This window comes from Rousettus aegyptiacus, unplaced genomic scaffold, assembly GCF_014176215.1.
Source record: "Rousettus aegyptiacus isolate mRouAeg1 unplaced genomic scaffold, mRouAeg1.p scaffold_m13_p_2, whole genome shotgun sequence".
Taxonomy (NCBI): Eukaryota; Metazoa; Chordata; class Mammalia; order Chiroptera; family Pteropodidae; genus Rousettus; species Rousettus aegyptiacus.
Window position 1 is genome coordinate 60,624,254 of NW_023416295.1, and position 15,229 is coordinate 60,639,482.

At 32.3% G+C, this 15,229-nt stretch overlaps 1 protein-coding gene across 8 annotated transcripts in view; it reads right to left on the reverse strand.

Annotated features, from left to right (window-relative positions):
* GALNT13 (polypeptide N-acetylgalactosaminyltransferase 13) overlaps positions 1-15,229 on the reverse strand; it is a 431,627-nt gene that overhangs the window by 117,426 nt on the left and 298,972 nt on the right. The gene's annotated exons all lie outside the window — the stretch shown is intronic.

Consider the following 15,229-nt stretch of genomic DNA (forward strand, 5'->3'; position numbering starts at 1 on the left):
AAGAATTCAGAAAAGGTTATTTTGCCAGAATAATATGATTAAATTTACAACTCCATGGTGTTCTAATTTGATTCAAAAATAGACTTTAAATATTCAGAGGAGTGCACTGCTAGCAGTATATCCCTTAAATTATCTTCTATGAGACTCTTGTTAGAAACTACAAATTATACATTGATAGTACTCCTGTAGTAGAGTTTAAATTGTAGTGATATCACTGATTAAGGTAATTTATGTAAGTTCTGAAAACCTGGCGAACAGGGACAGACTCTGAAATATATTACTGAAAATAAAGAGTGCTCTCATCCACTACTCCTATCCCAATAAAAGTGCCCTTCATTTCCACATGGAGTCGAGGCGTAGGACAACCAATAAGAGATTTCTTTAGGAAAGTGTTTTAGTTCTCCCTCCCCAGCACCGAACCGGTATTCCACTGCAGATCCCCACCACAAATTACAGCAGAGACAATTTTATCCTAAAAACAAACAAAAAAAAGCCACTCAATCAGGTTTTCCCTGTTATGCCCCAAGACTAGAGAAATCTTAGCAGTGATTCAGCAGAAAGAATGTTAAATCAACAGACTCCCGATGGGAAAGCTAGACTGACTTAACTGTAAAATCTGCCCTCGGCATCTGAAAGATTTAACTTTCTGCAGAGAATTAGATGCTATTGACTTTTGTATGTTGGAGAATATTTTTCTCAAAAAATGTTTGTTTAGTTTTTGTCTTCCTAACATTAATTGTAAGTCCTTCCTCTGACAAGTCTTAGGTGTTTTGTATCTCAAGGCCAGTTCCTGTTTAAGATAGGACATACTCAATTATATCTTTTGAAGGCATACAAAGGCAAACTTAGTAGAGGGTAGAGACCATGATTTCAACTTCTGTTTCTTAAAAACAAAGCAAAACAGCAAGGACAAAAAAAAGAAAAAAAGAAAAAAGAAAAGAAAAAGAAAAGAAATTGCAATGTAAAAAGATATGGCTGTTTTAGCAAATATTCATATTGATGCTGGCAGAAATTACTAGCACTACAAGAAGAAAATTTTGAACTATATGTAGAGAAGCCAGATATAGCAAATAAAAATACAGGAGGTCCAGTTAAATTTGAATTTCGGATCGTCAACAATAATTTCTTAGTATAAATGTATACCAATATTAACTATTACATGGGATATACACTAAAATATTGTCATGTATCTGACATTCAAATTTAACAGGAAGTCTTGAATTTTTATGAAGGGCCTCGAATCCCTTTAGGTTTGAGTAGTTGTGCTATAAAGCTTACTGACTTGATTTTAGAATTAAGGTGTTCAATGTTAGAAAAACCTCTCTATCTATTGCAGGGACCAGAGGCAAACAGGATAGCCAACCAGAGGAGATCAAAATGAAACCGAATATTTACTAGACTTCAGTGTTTTTGAACTTTAGCATGTATAAGAATCATGAGATCTTGTTAAAATGTACATTCTATATTACAGTGTTGTCTTAATTTGAGCTGCTATAACAAAGTACCATAGATGGGGTGGGGCAGATGGGCTGGCTTATAAGCAACAGAAATTTATTTCTCACAGTCATGGAGGCTGGAAAGCCGAGATCAGAGTGCCAGCAGAGACCAGTTCTGGTGAGAACACTCTTCCAAGTCATAAACTAGGTGCTTCTTGTTGTATCTTCACGTGGCAAAAAGATAATGAGAAAGCTCTCTAGGTTCCCTTTTACCAGAGCACTAATCTCATTCATGAGGGCTCTACTCTCATGACCTAATTATTACCTAAAGGCCCCTCCTCCTAATACCAGCACATCAGAAGTTAATTCCATTCAACATATGAATTTTGAGGGGCACATACATTCAGTGCATAACAATGGGTCTAGAATGGGGCCTGAGCCTGTGTGTAACTAATAAGCACAGATGATGACAATGCCACTGGTACTTGGAGCACACTGACCAGAAGGTTACATAGTGGTTCTCAGTTTTAGCGCCCATTAGAATCACCCGGAGGCTTGTTAAACACAAATTCCTACTTCTTCCCTCAGAATATTTCTAAGTTCTCAGGTGATGCTTATAGAGAACCAAAGGATTAGAGAATGAGTTAGTCTCACAGATGGTCTCTTTATGCCTGAGATATTTATTATATACCATAATGAAAAAGCAAATCAATAAAATGCAATATACACATAATTACACATAATTGAAAGGAATTACCTATTTTTTTTAAAAAAAGGTAATTTTAAAAATAAGTTATACAAAGGAGATTAAAGGAAAAATATAAACATGTATAACTAGAGGATTCCCAGTTTGGGTAAAAAAGACGTAACTCAGTTCCTAGATGTTAAAGTCTAAACCCTGGTGCCAGTTGTAGTAAGATCTATCTCCATCCAGGCTTTGCCCCATTTACCCTTATTTATTCATGTGAACTTGAGTGCCTGAATCTGAAGGAGCCCAATCTAGTTCCTTTAATGCAGAGGAAGTAAAAAATTCTAGTTACTGAACTGACATCCAAATTTAACACAGAGCCTTATATTATCATTATTACCATTATTTTTGGCTGGAATCCCTTTCTGTATGAAGTAATCATATTATAAAGCTTTATAATTAAGTAATTCAATGTTGGAAAATATCTTTGCCATCTATTACAGGAGCCAGAAGAAACAAGAGGGACAACCAGAGGAGGTATATATGAGATTGATTATCTAAAACTTTAACGTGAACAAAAGTCACCAGAGATCTTGCTAAAATGCAGATTCTGATCTTAATTGGTTCAGGCTGCTGTAATAAAGTACTATAAACTGGCGCTTCGAGCTGACCTTGAATAATTGTCTCACATTGAAGGTGGAAGCAAAACTTTCTGTTCTGGGATGGCCATGAGCCCCAAGTTGGTACCTTGCTGTCCTGTGAGGCTGGCCTGGCTCATGCATCAGGCTTAGGTTCAGAAATGAGGATGTTCTATTCAAATTGGTCCAGGATCTTTAGTAGGAAACACCTGATTTCCTCACCTAGCCGCTTCCACAGGGAGCTAGGATGCCCCAGTGTCTGGCCTCATGGAGATGAGGCAGTGGAGTTTCCGACTACAGTAGAACAGCGCTACCAGTCTCAGGACTTGGGGAGGATTGGTGTCTGGATCTTTCACAAAGAGACAGAAATAAAAGTGAGGCAAACACTTTTAACAGGGTGAAGCATCTCACCAATAAGGTTAAATTTCTTTATTGGAAGTTACCTACTACTTCTGAAGCTCATGTCCAGAGCACTATGGCAGGCAGGGCTGAAGAATACCCAGCTACTAATACCACTTGTTAGTCTCAAATGACCACACTACCTCAGGGAGTGGTGAGCCCCAGGGGATCTCAGGTATAACTGGTTGTCCCATCTTTGCTCTGTGTACTAGAACAACTGTCCAAACCCTGCTTTTCTGATTCAAGGTCAGGATCGGCCCCTGGTCCTCCCTACCTTTTTTACAACCTGCTTTCTTTCTTGCGGCCATTCTAGTTTAACCCTTAAATATGGAATTTGGAAGATTGCTTCTTTACCTCCAGGAAGATTATAGGCTTCTCATGCAAATCAATCTATTTTATCTCTACGGCCCAGAGCTGCATAAATGATGCTGATGTAGCATTTGCCAAATCATTTGTGAAAGCTCCTCAAACTGTGTCATTTAAATATAGCACCACGTAAAAACAAAAATCTTCATGCACTGCGTTGCTCCAATAACCTCCAGGGGACAAAGATCAGATTCTATTACAAAATTAGTAAAGTCATATCCTTTTCATATGATTTTAAAGTTAGTAAGAATAAGACATAGTTTAGAATATTTAAGGCAATAAAATATCTCATATCCTTTAACCAAAACATTAAAGGATAGAATAACTAGAAAAATACTAGAAAATGTTTTTTAAAAAATCTTCAAAAGCATAAATCAAAAGGCAGAAAAATAAATGAATTCAATTACATAAAAATCAATGATTTTTCATTGGAAAGATGCAAGAGAAAATAATACAAGGTAGTTGAAAATGGAGTTAGGTCAATATTTTTCCATATTGACCTTGTAATTTGTTTTTATTTTTGAACTATGTGAATGTATTACATATTCAAAATAGAAAAAAATTAAAAATTTTTAAATGAATCCTGCTTAATGAAAAAGCCACGAATAAAGTTAATAGGCTTCTAGGAGAAGATACTTGCTGGGATTCTATAAAACCATCTGACGACATTCTATGATACAGAAATTTTGCTTCTGTGCACACCCTCTACCTCATCCTTATGTATGTTCATAAGAACATGGATGTTACTAGTACCTAGAACAGTGCCTGGCACACAGAAAATATTTGACATTATTTGTTGAAGAAAATAATAAGTTTTTGGTATCAGGAAGTTGGAGCTACTTTGGATAAACAAGTGGAACTACTTCAAACTAAAAGCTTCTGCACAGCAAAAGAGAAAATCGACCAAGTGAAAAGACAATTTACAGAATGGGGAAAAATATTTGCAATATTATTATCATTATTATTATTATTTATAATTTACTAAGTCCTTAGTATGTCTCAGATACAGTTATAATATCTTTATATACTTTATTCATTAATGGTCATAAAAATGGAATATGTGCAATAAATGAGAATCTCAAAATCTCAAAAATTAGATTTTCTGAGATAATTTTTATGAAAATTCCTACTTTATAGATGCAGAAACTGAGGTATAAAGACATCACATAATTTGTCCCAGGTTACCAAGCTGGTACTGGATTAAGACTTTTCTTCTGTATATGTTTGATCAAAAAAGTTAAAATATTTTCTCTGTTAATTTTTTAATTTAGAGAGAAGACAACAGAACAGGATGAAAATAAATCAGTTATAGGTTATATTTAGATTTTTAAAAGATAGTAGAATGAAAGACATTGGAAGCATAGCCTCCACCCTTCCCTATCCTTCTGTATTGACATCGTGGGGAAAAAGACTTCTGTGAGCACACCATATGTAGCACCTGATACACATGAATATATGTGGGAAACATACCACTCAGAAGCCTGCTATAAAGTGCATACCTCATTACTTTCCTTCCTTGTTAATAAAATATAGTGACTTGAAACATGAGAAAGTTCAATGGAAAAAAAATAGAGCACTATAAACACAAAATCTCCCTGTTGTTCTTTAGCCCATCAGTGTTTAGCTTCTAAGTTTCCTTATTTTGTTTGACAATGAAATAATTATATTTTCATTGTAAAAGGTGGAGACTTTAGATTAGTAAACCATTCATATGAGATAATAAATATGCTCTAATTGTGTACTTTACAAATTTGGCAGGGAAAGCCTAACCTTGATAAATAATTCCTCCTAAAAATGTCCATTTTTCAAATACTGATCCATAGTTTAGTCATAGAAATAATAGTTTAGTCTGATATTACATAGAATTTTTCAAAAATAGGCTCATGACTATGGGAAATGTTTTTATTTCATAAGATTTCATCTGACTTATGTGTTATATTGTTGAACACATGAACATCTAGATGTTCACTAGCTGTGCATCTATTTGGCAGACATAAAACATAGATAAGATAAAAATGCGATTTCAGAATTTCTTTCAGGGTTGACTGAATATCAACTACAATAGATGCCATATGAATTTAATGGCTGGAGTGAGAAAGTGCATGATTTTCTGCTATCTATATTAACTCTGGAGGTGGTTTTTCACAATGGAAGATATGTTATTTAGATTATGAATAATTTTATATAAGTACTTTTGATATTTGGAAAGAAAGATACTGGCAAATATTATGTTATGTCTACATAGTTCTCCAAACTTGTAGGGAAATCTACTATCATTATATTGCAATCTATAATAATATTTCCACCACAGTGAGAATTTGACATGGTTTTTTCCTTCCCATATTTAAGGTAAGGCACATTTATTATTGCAAGAGAAGCTACAGTATATTAAAGTCAAAAAATCAGATTGAAATAAGTCAATATCTCCCAAACGATTCTGAATCTGGAATACACACACACACACACACACACACACACACAGTGTTTTCTTATGTGGAAAACATACACATTTATACATTATCCCAAGCAAACAAGGATCTACAGTCACCCTCCTCAAAGGTTCCTGGCCCATGGCTGGAGAATTTTTTAGAATTTCTTCAGTCTATCATGTTGAGTTGAAATCTGTTTCCTTTCAATGTAATCCATGGGCTAATAAATATAATATTTTTATTCATTGATATATACATTTCTCTAATGGTAGAATTTTAGAGTTAGGAGATATGATAAGAAATCAAATCCAACCTCTCATTAAATCCTCATTAGAGCATTTCTAAAAGACAGATACTAAGTCTCTGTTTGAATTATTTCCAGAGACAAGAAGCTAACTTCACTGCAAATTAATACATTATAGTTCTGGAAAGCTTCTTGATCTAGACCTTAAAATCGCCTCCTTATAATTTCATATCTTCTGAGTCTATACAAATGTCTAAGCTCTTTCACATAATAATCTCTTTTCATAAAAATGCCGCACCCTCCTTATTTCCCAGTTAAGTGGGAAATTCCTTCCGTAGGTTGAAAGCTGGTTATACTTAATTTGGTGTTCATTGAGATCAATTAAATAACATTTTCAGAAAAGTTGGGATATATATTCTTTAATTCCAATAAGAATTATTATTGAAAACATAATTGTGTTGAAATAATAAAATACTCTAAATTATTAAGTTGTATAAAATCTCTATTTGATCACTGTTTTCAAATTTTGTTAACAGAGACTTTGTGCCAATAATCTATAAAGTTTATAACACAAACCAGGTTTAAAAAATTGAAATGATGTCATAATGAAACTCACTGAGTAATGACAGTTCTGACAAAATGACTTTCAATAATAATATCATCACTATCTTCACTTATCTTATTTTCAATCATATAAATTAGAAAGATTTAACCGTTTGGCATATTTTATCAGTGTTCTCATATGTTTAGAATTATACCTTAATTCAAATTGCTACTATCATAAATAATTTAAAATTTACTTGTTGAGCCAAACTAACCAAAGATAAGGGCTTAAAATTAGATAAAATCTAATTATTTTGTCACTTTAAATCTATTTGTTAAATATAACCATCTAATAATATTAGCTCATATCTCCTGCAATTAAAACAAGAGCATTTCTAGACAATTAGCACAGAATTAGGACTTACTTCACTGACTATGTGTTAATAATTCTATGCGTATGTGTGCACATGATCTAAAGCAGCATTCTCACATCAGGCAGCTCATAGACAGTTTTCAATATGGCGATCATCTGATTTTAAGCACTAGCAACAAAAAGTATAACCACTACATATTATGCTACCTCTGATAATATTATGCAAAAAGCCTATTTGTTACATCCTACCTTGCAGAAATTGTTTCCCCTTCCCTTTGCAAAGCCCTTGCCCTGTCTCCTTTATGTACCTTTTCATCCTGGCCTATATCCTTTGTTTAACATTCATTCTTACCAAGGACTTGCAGTAAATCTCTCTTCATCTTATAACCCCATTGGATAAAGATGATTAATAAAAATAAAATTTATATTTTATAGATAATTTGTGTTAATATGCTAAAGGAGAGTTACTCTCAAGGGAATATGAATTTTAAAATGTTGAGATAATGTTATTAAGTTTAGTGTCTGGTAGGCAAGTGTGAGGTTGGTGTTTTTTGTTCTTTTGCAAGGGGCCTTTTTAAATAGCCTCAATTTAGCACATCTGGGAAGTTTAATCCACCTGTGTCATTAAAGGATCTAGAAAAGGCTAGGTTTCCTAATTCTGTAACAGTTATCCTGAACTCTGCACACCTTCCTGAGAATATATGTAACTAAATAATTGTGGAATTTAACTCATATTTTATTTTTAATTGCTAAAAGATGAGTATAACATAGGAATCCAGGCAAAGATGATCCACCAGAACACCTACTGCTAGTTACTTAGCCAGAGAGTATTAGAAATAAAAATTTGCAATCATGTGTCACCACCTGACCACCAGTAACTTAAATATAAACTATAAAATAAATGAGTGCTGTCGAGTGTCAGAGTAATCTACTCAATTCAATTAAGAATTACCATTGAAATTTGATGTAATTAATTATATAATTTTTAAGCTATTTAGTTATGTTAAAATTAAATAATGAAATGGGGGCACTCTGAAGAATAACAAGATGAGAGTAGGTATGATAAAGCCTCTGTGTGTACCTGAGTCATGTTTGCTTCATATTTAGTACTCTTATATCAAACAACTCTCAGCTAACTTTTGAGAGTAAAAATCCATACATCTTACATGAGTGTCCTTGATCTTTTACACAAATTTGAAAAATGTTGAAATTTTCTACTTTGACTAGTTCGACAAATCTTAATTGATAAGCAATTAAATCCAATTGGAGTAGAATATACTAATGGAAAATTTCAGAATATTGCTGTAGTTCCACACACACAAAGTGTTTAGACTGAACCTACACATGCTTCATTTCAGAGAAAAGCAAAAACTAGATGTGTAAATAATTTTGGTGGAAGGCAGTGATTATTCTGTGAGTAAATCTATATTAGAACTTAAGATATATTTATTCATTCTAACAATACTTGGAAACTACCCAGACTTGATAATAATAAAATTATTTGAGGGGTTTTATCCAAAATAGCTGCTGAATTGCCAAAGACTCTGAGGATACAACAATCACTCTTACTGTCAAATTCAATATTTTTGTAAAATTAAATAAGTATATATTGATACCATCTATTTATTAACTTCATGGAGCACGACTACATTCAAGAAAATTGGAAATAATTACTGTAATTTGAACTGGTATAATCACATTAAGAGATTTATTTAAAATTTGACTGTTATAGCTGATACTTTTACTTATACTCCATGGATAAAAATAAGGGGAGGTATCTGATTCTGCCATTCTGCTCATGCTTATTGCACAAAGAGATCATTGACTACTTTAAAAGAAAAATTGTACATTTTATTAAACTCAAACCTAAATCATTCAATAAATATTTTGGGGCACCTATAATGTATTAGGCTTGGGAGAGTCTGTTTAAAAAAAAAAAAATCGGAAAAGCCATAAAGGCTAAGACAAACAGATTTTACTTCGATGATTAAATTCTCTTTAAAAATATCTTTTTGTATATCAATGGAGTTAAAATATGTAATAGTCTAGTAGAAAACCTTTACAATGTATGTAACAGACAGATTAATTATCAGAATACAGAAAACTCTGTGAATACATAGAAAAGGACAAAATATCCAATGGTAAAATAAACAAAGAATATGAACGAAAAGAAGAAATCCAAATAAAAAAAATGGCAAAAAAATGTTCATGCTAGTAGCAATATGAGAGAAGAAACAGTATATATGTAAACATATGCATATATGTACACATACATATGTATACAAATATTTAAAAAATAGATAATCTAGAGTGTTGATGGTACACCATTAGTGAGAGTAATAATTGTTATAGTTTTTTGGAAGGAAATTTTGAAAATACCTACCAAAATATTTGTATACATATCCGTTGATCTAATGAATCTACTTCTATGAGTATATCTGGCTATTAATAACAGAAATAATAACATTAATTGAGTGCTTAATATTCACCAGATGTTGTTAAAAATGCTTTATACATTTTTTTTATTTGTCAAAAAATTCCGTATGGAATGCCTTATTATTATAATTCTCATTTTACAGTAAGAAAACTGCAGAGAAGTTAAGTAAGTACAGAGAGGTTACATGGAGCCAGGATTTGAACAAATCCAGGTAGCTTGCCACCAGAGCTCTCTTTCTTAATGCTACAGTGCTACTACATTTTTCAAAAATATCTTCTCAGGTTAACAAAGATATCATTGCAAGAAAAGTTTCTGTAATTTTTTTATAATAGCAGACAATAGAAACCTGACTAGTGCTTGTCAATACTGGTATGAGTAAATAAACTTTGATAAATTTTGCGATATAATACTATTTAGCTTCAAAGCAGAATTATATAATCCTATGTGAACTATATATACAACATTGCAGGACATACTAAGTTAAAAGAAATGAGAGCAAAACAGCACCTATTATATGATCTTATTTACTTATATGTGTGTATATATGTGCATATGTATGCAAATGTACAGAAGGATTTGAAGGATACACATCAAATGCTTAGTGGAGGGATATTTTGGGGATAGCAGGCACTAATGATATATATATAGATATATATATATATATATATATATATATTTTTTTTTTTCCCCTCCAACATGTGTAACAAAATAAGAAGAAAAAAAAGACATGTTTAATGAACTCCAAAAACTAAACCAAACAATTGTATAGAGATAGTTACATTATTTATACAGTTTACTGGAAATTATATGAAGTCTGATACGTGAATGATAAATGTAGATAGATGATGATGTTATTTCATGCAGAGGTGGCAACATTCGTTAACACATCAAATATTGTCTTAGACATAGGCAAAAACCGACAAGCAGAAGAGTGCATGTCAAGCTTTGGACTTGATTATAGTTCCGCATGGTTGGTATGTGGAATGCTGTGGCTGAAAGTGTAGTTAGGACAAAAGGCTGGAAAACTGGGCAAGGATCAGATCACATGGACTTTTGACTTTGTGTTAAGTCATTAAAGGGTTGTTAGGTAAGTGAAAGAGAAAATGAGATTTACTTTTAGGAAGGTTGTCCAGTAGCACTGAAAGAGTGGGTAAAACACGCATAAGTTATGAGGTAAAGACACCCATCAGAATGATCAGGAGGTTATGTAGATGCAAGAGGAGTATGAGAATGACTGAACGGATTTGAGAGAACTTAAAAGCAGAATAGACAGAGATTCATCTGATTTTGAAGCTTATGAGTGAGAAGTAGGAATCAAGGAAAATGTAGGCAGTTCATATGAGTACCGCTCGTAATTCTTGACAATGTGTTCCATATTACTAAGCACTTAATCTCATTTTTCATTTAAACTATTTAATTGTGATGATGTAGATAATTCACTCTTTAAAGGCAAAGGCAACATCTTATCTGTGTTTGTATTGCATAGTGCAGATACATATCACAGATCTAAAAATATGAATAAACACCTGTAAAATACCAATAAAAACATTAACAACAAAATTGACATGATACCTTAAAGAATCCAAAAGTGTTTGACTGTAGCAAGAAAAAGCAGTTGTCTGTCTACTATACCAACAATATTGAATATAGTTGCTATCCTTTATTTCAATAGTTAACATTTCAAAGTATCACACAGATAAATGAATCATGCATTATACAACATAGCATAATAAAATGATTTAGAATTTCCCTTCTAGTACTGTGTTCATTTAGTGATACCATGGTTGGTGATATTGAAAAAGAATTCATTAAATAATAAATATTCAAAATTCATAGGTACAAAAGTGCTTTATTTTAGGAAGCACTTAACTCTCTTCAGATGAATTCACATTAACTCAACCAAAAACTGGCATTTCTGAATTGTTAAAAAAAAAGTGCTTGCTGCAAATTTTTGCTGGAAACATCAAAACTTGTGCTTATGATATCATCCTGGAACCACATTTCTATGACTTATAAAAGAAATTAGGCCCTACACTCAAAGAGCTGGTTATTAAATATTGTAGCTTTAAAAAAATCAACACGCTGGAAAAGATCTGTATTTTATAGACACAAATTTCAAGAGACAGCAATAATTACAGGTCTTTAATGTTAATAAAGATACAAAGATGCTGCTAATAAAGGCTACTTTATTTTAAAAAACATTTTTAAAAAAAGGCTACCTTTAATGAGCTGATCTTTCTAAAGCTTTTTTAAAAGGTTAACAAATAGAGAGTTAACCTTCAAAATAAGTTCAAAGATCTTTCTCTAAATGTGCATTTTTTGTTTACCTGGAACACAGATCGAAATACTACAACATTGACAAAGGAAAATAAGCTGCTTTCCCAGTTACGTATAAACACCTTTAAAAGTATGTTTTGGGGTCTTTAAATTTTATCATCAATTTGTTTTTGCTAAAATAAGAACCTGAACTGTCCATTAAGCAAAGAAGAGCAACTAGAGTTTATGTAAGTACAGCTGCTTCTATTCTCCATGTCAATTGATACACAGAAATCTCTCTCCAAAAAAAAAAAAAAAAAGAAAGAAAAGAAAAAGAAAATCAATATTTTTAGAACAGCCAGCATTTCAAATATATGGTTAGTGTGACTACAAAGTTCTTTTTACTTGTTACCAATAGGAAAAGAATGTTATCATTTATAATGGGTTGTTCTGTGAAGAGTGGTATCTGCTTACATCACATCACGTCAAAGGATTTGCAATGACAATCGGATTGGCTTAAGCTGAAACAGCCCAATTACTAGTAAAACTGCCTCAGGCTTTAAAAGGCTACAGGCTTTAAATATCTATGATATTATAGTATGTGTATCCCTGAAAAGTCAATCGAAAATCAAACTAGACAAATGTCGAAAATGTACTCTTCAGCATCATTTCAATGAATTTCTACGTTTCATCCATATATGCATTTAGAAGACAGAATTAGACCCTACCAACTCTACCAACATTGTCAATGGCTAACTAGCCCTGGCCAAGACAATTAGGACATATAGTAAATATTTTTTTTAAAAATCTGATAACATTAATTCGAATCTTCAGTTTTTTTATATATCCATTTTGACTGTAAATTAATGGGAGTCTTCAGAAAAATCAAAATCAATGTATGGAAAACTAATCTTATTTTAAGTTTATGGGTCTTGCATTATGCTGCTCTATTAGGGAATGAGATTACTTGCCTAAATTGTGCCAGTTAGACTTTATATTAGTCCTAGAAGGGAAGATTATATTATTATATGTGTCTATGACTATGGTAGAATCATAAAACCCTAAGTACATAGATAAGCTAATGAAACATTCTTTTCTGATGGCAAAATGAGTGGAATCACATTACAGATAAATGAAGAGGACCTTTACCTCTCTTTTGTCAGTGGGTCCTTAACCAGGAATTGGATCAGATTGGTGGGACAAAGGTTTCTGATTTGTTGCAACAATTATGAAGAGATTTCCTGATACAGACCAGACGTCCATGAAGAATTCAATAGAAAGTAAGAAATAAAAGTGGCTCCTTTTTAAAATTCATTCATTCATTTAATCATTTATTCATCTTTTTAATTATTCAGCCCTTATTTTTTTCAAGGATTACACAGCAATAGAAAAGATACTAAGCACTGGAAATACAAGTCTCTGAACTACTTTGGATACAGAGATAACAATAAAAATGAAACAATAAGATACAGATTGATAATGGATTAGCCATAGTATCAAAAACTACAGGAAATACACTTTCCAGAGAGGAAGAATGCCCAGTTGGAGACGGAGTGTAGCATCCCTGAAGCCATCCAACAAAGTTGGTAAGTATTTTATAAAGCATATTGAAAGGAAGCAATGTTGTCAGAATTCAATTCATAAAGGTTCAGTACTTAAAAATTGTATCTTTGATAACTACATAGGTGAAGAATAAAATTTAGTTTAGAAGTTCTGGTGAAAAAAATGGGAGTCTCTTCACAAAGCATCTTGGAAAAATTAAAAGATACCTTTAGATGCTTCTAGAAAGTAACATAATTTCCTTAGCCAGAATATTACCATGGTTCAGGAGAATTAAACAGAGTTCAATAGAAAATTTTAGAGTTCTTCATAAATATTTGTGCATATAATTCTCAGTATGAATGTGCATGAATATATGCCTCCAATCTTCCCCCATACCACCTTCTCTCTTTATAAACTTACCTGTTATCAAGATGAAGAAAAAAAGCAAAAACAATTATAGACAAAAAAGAAATCCAATATTTTTATTTTAAGAGTAACAGAAAGCATCAGTAATGACTAAAATAGTTACAACTCTGAAAAAGCTAGACAGATTCCTGGCTACCTCAATACAACCCACTTAGTCTGTTTTTGAATGATTTGAAAACTGTCTAGGACTAGAATTTTTTTTAGACATTCAACGGTAGTTTTTGGTTTTCTTCCCTTCTTTTTCCACTGAGAAGCAATTTAATATTTTATGTTTTTGGATTTCTCTCTTTGTTCACACTACAACAGGCAGGTTCCATGCTGTTTCTGAGACATATATAAGCATAAATGCCCCTTAGGAAATGCCTAAATATTTTTAGCATATTCCCCAAATATCCTTTCTCTGCTTTCCAAAGTACCGTTTTGGATTTAAATGAGCCCATTTTTATAAGAACAATAACTTTCCCAATGATATTTATTGTAATGTAAAAACTATGGTTTCCAGAATATATAAACAATCCCCATTGAGCAACATAGAGTCATTAGTTCCAGATAGCAGGTGTTCTTTATAACCCTTTAACTCTAAAGTTTTCCATTTCATTACTGTTTGAGAAATGGTTCCACTGTTTATCTGCTGTTTTCACTCAATGGAAAATTATAGAAAAGACCAACATCACTTTTTACAAATACTATTCATCATGGGTGAATATAACACAGATAGTTTTAATTATTTCAATTACTTATATTCCTAAATGTAAGTTGTATACAATCACACGTATATTTCTTTCTTCTGTTACTCTTTTCTTAATATTTGAGCTTACATTACAAGTAATGACTTGAATTCAAAAGGTATCATCAAAAGAAAATGAAAAGTTTGTATAAATGTCACTGCCTTACTGCAAATTTTACGTACTCTTGCTAAACTCAACTCTATGAACATCTGGATTGGGTTTCCACTGTAAAGGGAAATACATCTGTGTGTGAAATAATGTGCCTGGCAACAGCTTCTTGACTTAGAAGAGGCTTGAAAATGTTTGAAAAAAGTCCTTCCCTAATCACACATTTACACATGCTTTTCTCTCATTTTCCTTTTCTATACAGTAATGCTGGATCATAAGAAAGTTCATATTGTTCATTCCCTTCTTCATCTATAAAAAGATTTTGCACAGCCTCATAGAAACTTTCAGAAATCAGAGTATGCCATTTAGAACCCAAACACCCTTTTCTAAGCCATATAAGAGGTTAAAGTGTAGAATATAGGATGCAGGCATGGATTTTTGTTTTTTATGGGTTACATAATAATGTCATTGTAACCATAAAACATACACATTAACTATCAAAAATAAAGCATTAAAATATATTCTATCAAAGCAGTTGAATTAATTTTTGTTTTGGTCTCTTTGTCTAGACTCTGAGATCTTAAGGCAATCCTGTGTCTAGCCTGTTTGTATCTTC